Genomic DNA, 8084 nt, shown 5'->3' with positions numbered 1-8084 from the left:
TTTTCTAGCCTCTTCCCCAGCCAACCCATTGCTGGGACCTTACCTTCTCCCTTTACACTGGGGTCAAGGTGGGCTATTAAAAGGGGGGTGGCTCTCTGCCATGCCATTCATACCAGCCCGGACCCACCACCTCAACTTCTTTAAAAATACTCTTTGAAGTCCCTTACCAAGCCATTTATCTGGTTACTGTGTCCCTTTCCCCATGAAGCAACTGGATATCCACGCAACACTTCCCTAACCAGTTGTAACCTCATCACCTAACTCCCTTCCCCACTCACCATAACAAAGCCCCCCCCGAATCCGCTGTGGGAAGGCAATTCCCATCTCCTATACCTTGGTCAACTTGGGGGGAGGGAAAAATTCCTTTTCTGCCACCGTAGAAAGAAGCGACTAGCGAGATGACCACTGCAGGTCTCGCCCTAGCATAGGCAGCGCATGAATTAGGGGTGAGGTAGGCAAGCATCCAGCTCTGCTCCTTCTGCTCCAGGCCTGCTCCCCACAGGAGCCAAGCCACCCATCACTACAGAGGCGAGCTGTCAGCCCCCCACGGGAGCCTCCCCACCATCAGAAGGAAGGCAGGCAGCATGCGCTCCTAGTCTCCCCCGGTCCCGGAGCACGGGGAGGGCAGGTGGCATGTGGTCCCAGCCTCCCTGCCCCAGAGCCTCAGGAGGGCGCACTGCCCCAGCATCCGTAGACTCAGTGTGGCTGAAGCCTGGGGCCAGCAACACTCCACTGCGACAGGACCTTGCGTCCCAGCAGTTGAAGACTTGGATGTAACACCCACACACGCTGCCCTGACCATTGGCTGACAATGCTGCCCTTCACATTTGCAGCAGCTTCTTTTCCTCTGTGACTCGTCATCTGGTAAGTGCTTAGCCAGACAACATCCCCCTATCACCACTTAAGGTGAAGTGTGATCACTTCTCTTATCATGTCTGCTTCATTTGGTTACATTTCCATCCCACTGATATCTTGTTTATTGTTTTCTAAATTGCCTTCTTCTGACTTCATTAATCCTTTTACATTCTGCATTTCTGAATTCTCTTAAACTAGAGAATGTATTATGCACTTCCTGTTCTAAAGAATCAATTTTAGTTCACTCGATCCTTCACAACAAAATGATAAATGTGCCTGAGATATACAAAAAGCAGAAAAGACTTCTTTCTGATCTTCCCCACTCAGTAATAAATCATTTTAGGAAAAATGAATTATATAGAGCCCAAGTGGTCCTGGAGCTTACACTTAACCGATTCACTGGGAATCTGTTTTATGTTATTTGGAAGACTTGGGATTTAATCAGGGTGGCCTATCAGTCGCACCTTAAACAGTGGATTATCTTCTGCAAGCGATGTTGACTTTTTTCCCCTTCACTTTTCAGGCTGCCTAGTAGATTCCACACAGGAAAAGAAAGATTAATGGTCACTGGCACAGACATGTAGCCCAGCCAGCATAAGATCTAAGCTGCTAATAGGCTATGCAGTCCAGAAATAACGTAACTGTAGCAAACTAGGGAGGAAGTGCTGCACAAAATTTCCATTCACAGCACATTGGGTAATTACTGCAACTCCATTTTCCTTTTTCAGAGTGCTGTGTGGGAAGGCTGCTGTTTTAATATGGACAATTCTATTTCCATTTTGGCGCCAACATTGTGTGTTTTCTTGTGTTTGTGTGTAGACTTTAAAAGCAGATAGTCTCTCCACTACACACACTGTGATTTTGAAGTGACTTGTGGGAAACAGCAGTTTTCAATCTCTTTTATCTTAAATGGAAACGGAGAGAAAGGAAACCAGCAAAAATTGGGACTTTTTTTATCTTAGTTATTTTGAAATGCAATTATTTTGGCTCTAAGCCTGGCATAAAATATGCTGCAGGAGAAGACCAATTTTGCCCAAGTTCTTTCATTCCCATATAAAATTAAACTATTGCTGGCATTTAATTTTAAACTAGAACAGTGAAAAATTCAAATAAACAAATTGAAAACCAGGAAAAACTTTCCTACCTTTGAATTTTAATGGGAAAGGCCACAAATACACAAAAACATACCGCTCACATATAACCTTCACACGTTCTTCATTGTAATCCCAAAGCTATTGGCTTTGCATGAAAGTATGGCATCCTCTAATTTTTATTGGCAAAATGATTTACATGACACACAAACGTGAAACTGAGGGTGTAGAAAGTGTTCTTTATACTAAAGAAATTAGTCCTACCATATTTCAAATTTTCTGCAGGAATAATTATTTTGACCCTCATTCTTGGGGTTTGTAATATGCTGCATCCTGTATTGGATCCTTGGCAGGCAGGCAGGTTGTGTGATAGGCACACACATCTTGGAGGAGATCCAGGCTGAATCAGGATTGTTCCCCCCTTCACCAGTCCCACTTACCTTAAATTTTCTGTTGGGCCAGGTGGCCTGCAACTCCCTCCTCACTGACTGGCTCACTCCCTCAATCCTGGAGCGGAGCTGAGGGACAGGGGACAGCCAGTAGGAATCCTGATCTGCCCTCATAATAATAAACTGAGTCTGGGGCCTGGGCAGCCCAACCTGTACCAAGGTAATGGGAGAAATTTCCAAGGTCATATGGAAAAAATCGGAAGAATATCAAGTTTCTCCCCCGTCAATCCAGAATTGTTTTCTGCAACAAAGTATTAATATTACAACGATAGTCAGAAAAATGATTATTTTAAAAATGGATCCTTGTTACTTTCTTCAGCTGTCTTTTACTGGGCATGTTCTCTTACTCACATCTGAAAAACTAATAGAACAAATGGTTTTTACTATATCAATTGCTTATTGTGGTCAACACCTCCTAACAGCCAACACAGACAAGGGAGGAGGAAGCTATGTTTTGACTGTTTCATGCACTGTTAAACAAACTACCAGCTGAGTTCCAATTGTAAAATCTTTATTGCTGGGTGTGATGTAGCAAGCATAGGGAACATCACTTTTATTTTTCAGAGAGCAACAGATACTGTACAGATTGCTTCAGGAAGTCATTAATACTGAAAATAAGTAGGAAGCAGTTGGCTGTTACATTGCTGACATCATCACAGTTCTTAAAGCCCCTCACCTATATAGTGTCAAGCTGCAGATGATAACTTTTGTCACAAATGTAAAGAGAAAACATGGACACAAATATCTTGAAGACAAACACTGTAATTAAGTAAATTTGTTCAGAGAAACAGGAAAAGCTATTAAAAGCAAAGAAATACTGGTTAAAAGTTGAGAGTAAAAGTTAATTTTAGGCTGGTTTTATTTTCCACCAGTTATCAGCAAACCAAATTGTCATAGTTGTCAAATGAGTTATTAAAATGTTTACAAATCCCCGATAGCTTCATTTTCCTCTTGAGAAAACAAAATCCTAAAAACACTGATGTGGTCTAGAAAGCAACCCACAGAGAGCTTAAAACTTTGTATTTCCTTTGGTTCAAGGAGGCCCTCTGAAATTCTAGCTGCTCAGATAATGTGAGGAGGACACTTTACAAAAACCATGTAATCATAAGGAGAACCTAAACAAAACAGCTATTTAAAAAATTTTCAAATGGCCAGCTTTATAAGCATGTCAGTTTGAAAATGTAAAAACCTCTTGCTAAGGGCAGTTTTTCTGCTGTTTGTTAAGTTACTCAGTCCTTTATATTTATGAAAAAGCTAGCCAAGTGGCAGGAAAAGCTAAGTTTCAGACTGTGCAATTTTATTGTTTAGTTTGGGGAGGGAGGGGGAAGAAATGAAAACTCTTGTGATCTCCTAGAAGAGATTTTTAAAATTACAACCCAAATCTGCAGTCTCATTCATGCAATCAAAAGTATAAGATAAAACAAACCTTTATACATCTGTTTGCATTGCAATTTAAGATAGTCCATTTTATCATATATTTTGACCTAACGTAATTAAAGATTTACTGCTCTTTTGAAACAGAGGAAAAAATCAAGGGAAATACGAGGTCATAAAAATAACTTCATTTATTCTTTTTCTAGACCACCTCTCCTCTTACTCCCAGGAATTATTCTCCTTCACCCCTAGAAATTAGCCAAGTTTTATGGCTATAATGTCTGTTCCTGCTAGATACGTCTAATTCCTGGCCACACACAAAATGTATAAAGGTCAACAAAAAATGAAGGCCCTTTAGTATCAGGGTAATTAGGAGTTGCTATATTAGACCCAATATATTTTACATGTTGCTACATAGAAAGGAGAATCCCAATTTATTACTGAGCATACAAAGAGCTTTAAAAACATTTCCATTATTCTTGCAGTGGAAGAGATTGACCGATAAGGCACACATTTCCAGAGCTATGAGGGCCTCTCCTTGGATTTTATGATGTGCAGTGTATATCCTCATGTACCAGAAGGATTAAGTCTAGTGAATGAATCCAAAATACAAAGAAACACAATCTTAAGACAACAAATATATATAGTAGTAAATGCTGCCAAGCCAGTTATACCAAACAGAGAACTGGCTTCAGGTTTATTTTTAGAATTTGGTATACATCCAGACAAGAAATAGAAAATTAACCTCTTTGTGGTTGTTAACATTACTGAAGTTAATGGGAATTTTGTCATTGATTTTATTAGGGTCAGGATTTCACGCTGAGTCTCTTAACAGTAATGCAAATATAATCAGTGTTGTACACTGAGAAATGATTATCAAATGGTACACAGATACCCAGCTTTTGTGGAAAGCTACTTTCTTTTTTCAGTTAATAGGCTAGCTAAAGCCCTGAGCTATGCAGAAATGTGACTTAAATGCCTTTTACAAGAACGAGAGGTAAGTAATTCTAGAGTACTAGCCAAATTCCAATTTACATAAATTACCATCTGCCTACTACCTGCATCCCCTCTACAATTTCAACGGGGTACAATACCCTACACCATCTTTATTCCTTCTGTTGTACAGTGTTGCTGAAGGCAGCTAAACAGTCACTGTGTGCCATCCCAGAAATGATGACATTTGAGCAGGCGAAGTAATGTGTGTGTGCAAAGAATAATGCAGGCCTATATATTACTGTACAGAAGTTTGAAAAATAATCAGAAATCTGCCATCATTGACATAAAACTCCAATCCCATAGACCAGGGATGGGCAATATCAGGGGAGGGATGGGCACTTCATGAATTTTGGTACGTGGGTATGAACCAGCTCTGGACCCCCCCCACCCCCACCCACCAAGGGCTAGGTCCTCGGAAAGAAGGGAGTGGGACTGTGATCTACACACAGAGAGGCTACGTCTACACTGGCATGATTTTGTGCAAATACTTTTAACTTTCTCTCCTGCTGCGTGCTATAGGACCTCTTGCAGGGACTGACAGATGTAGCAGCTCTATTTGTGGTTGCCTTGGGCCTTTTAGTGCCTTTGGCTGATTTTTTTTTCTCTGCTTGTTTCTTGTGCCCTTACCTCCCAATAAACAACACCACAGGTTTTTTTTTGGAACACAACTTTTGAACTTTTTATTTACAGTGGGGAGGGGGGAGACTTAGAGTGGGAGGGGGAGGAGGCTCTTAACTGGGAGGGGGGAGCTACTGCTGGGAGGGGTGGCCCCTATGATTGCTTCTGCAGGGGCAGACCTGCACATGACATGCCGTGTCAGGGCAGGCACCATGGGGAGGTGGGCAGGAGGGGCAGGAGCAGGAGGGGGTATTGTGGGAGCAGGAGGGGCAGGAGCAGAAGGGGGTATTGTGGGAGCAGGAGCAGGAGGGGGCATTGCGGAAGCAGGAGGGGCAGGAGCAGGAGGGGACATGGGCATTTCTATGGGAGGGATGGCAGGTGCATGGGGCAATGCCATGCCATAATGTATAGCATGGCCAATAGGCACGGTGAGGGTGGAGAAGGCATCTGCCATGCACACACACTGGGCCTGTAAGGGCCCCTAGGCCTCCTGGCACCACTGCAGGTCCACCTCCACCCGTTCGACGGCCTGCACGTACTGCCAAAGGAGCTGGTCCCGCTGCCAGACCCGCCGGCTTGATGGTTGGGCAGCTGGGGGTGCTGCTGCTGCCGCAGGACTGGAAGGTCCCCTGCTCCTGCTTGGTCCCACTGCATGGAACAGAAGAAAGGATGGGTCAGGTCAGTCAGACAGCCCGGCCACTGTCCCCACACGCCATGCCCTCCACCCCAAGCCCAGCTGACACCACAGTAGTATGGCTTGGGCCCACTCGGTTACCCCCCTTCCCCTGTATTCCTGAGTGGGAGCGTCAGAGTATTTGCGCAAGAAGCACTGATTTCTTACATTAGAACGTCAGTGTTCTTGCACAAAAACTCGCGGCCACTGTAGACAGGCGGCAAGTTTTTGCGCAAAAGCAATTGCTTTTGCACAAAATCTTGCCAATGTAGACACAGCCAGAGAGAGTATTTGAGTCTGAAAGAGAGACACTCTATGTGCGAGAGACGGCCTTTGTGACAGTGTGTAGGCACAGAGACTGGTAAAGTTTGTATGGCAGTGTGTGAGGGGCATAGACTGGATGTATGTGACAGTGAGTTTCTGAGAGAAGTCACGTGCTGTCTCTAAGACAGGGAAAGCTGTCCTCCTGTCTCCCTCCCTCCTGCATGGTGCCGGCCCCGGGCACGTGGCGCATGGGTGGCCCCGCTTGCAGGAATGTGGCACATGCGCAGTGCAAGCTCTGGGCACACGGTTCATGGGCGGCTCCTGGCCCGGGTGCATGGCACAAACGGCCCCGCACCTGGGTACGCGGTGCATGAGCGGCCCCGCCCCCAGACGCCTGGCGCGTGGGCGGCCCTGCCCCCCGGGCGCCCAGCAGCCCTGAAAGGTTGGGGACCACTGGACTAACAGATATCTGTCGTTTTTGGATTAAATAGTTACAGAAAACACATACTTGGAAAGGAAGGCTCACACCATTTCAAGTTGCTCCCACTTTAATTCATAGTTCAAAATACGGATAAGAGTAAAAAATGATCATCACAGGCAAATCACATCTTTGGGTATTGGCAGATGGAGATATATGGAGAACACCCGAGTGGAAAATAGCTCAATGATTGTCAGCCAGATATACACATTACATAGGACATCAAATATGCAGCTCTAGATGACAGAACATTTCTCTAGACAAATTCTGGCATGTTCTCTCTCATTTTTCCCCTTTCAAAAACAAGTAAAAGACATTAGGGGAAAGACAAAAGTACAGTGAGCCCTCGCTACTTCGCGGTTCGACCATCGCGGATTCACGACTTCGCGGACTTTTTTTATATCCGTATCATATCGTGCTTGCCTATTGTCTTTATACTTTCATATCATTCGTCATTACAGATGGCTTTTGTGCAGCATTAAAGAATGATATGGAATTACAATACAGTATAGGCTAATCACAGGGGAAACTTTGTAGGGGGTGGGGGGACCTATCGGTTTCCATTTACAGTACGTACATATGGTGTCCCTACTTCGCGGATTTTCAGCAATCGCGGTCGGGTTTGGAACCTATCTACCGCGATAAACGAGGGTTCACTGTATTATAATAATAGAAACTGCTACCTAGTAAGTCATAATTTACCCTCTTTGAAAGGTAAAGAGAAATCGGTAAGTTTTTGGTAGGAAGGGTTAGTACAAGTTTCCATTGGGGAAAATGACCCTGCTCCTGCAATTAAGCTGTGTGTAGACAAATGCTGAATGGGCCTCTTTGTAGGCACATGGTCCACATGCACAAAGCTGAGTGTAGAATTGGAACCTTCGTCTATGGTAAGCATAGAATGCTTGTGACATAGGGAATCCCTTACCCCTCACAAAGAGTAGGAATACTGGCATCGATGAGCATTAGCAGGTCCTTACTAGACACACTAAATTGAACACCAGAAGATCCATCTCCAGAGCATCAATTCATGGGTAAGTATAGACATGGCCTCAGTGTAGGCCTCAATACAGAGAAAGTCTGTATAAGAAATCCATGTTCCATAAAATTTGATGCCTGTCCCTGTAGATTAGCTTAAACTGCCTCTGGTTTATATGTAGAAGCAAACAAGGCTCATCTATTTAAAACCTGGGCTGTGAGATTATTTTAATTTCTTTTAGCTCACCAAATGCTTCTACATAAATGTGGACTTGATCAAAGGCTGACAAGGTTTGTAGATTTTAACCATC

Source organism: Pelodiscus sinensis, chromosome 7 (genome assembly GCF_052426305.1).
Source record: "Pelodiscus sinensis isolate ZL-2025 chromosome 7, ASM5242630v1, whole genome shotgun sequence".
In the NCBI taxonomy this organism is placed as follows: domain Eukaryota; kingdom Metazoa; phylum Chordata; order Testudines; family Trionychidae; genus Pelodiscus; species Pelodiscus sinensis.
The sequence above is the reverse complement of the archived record's forward strand: the minus strand, read 5'-3'. Positions refer to the sequence as shown.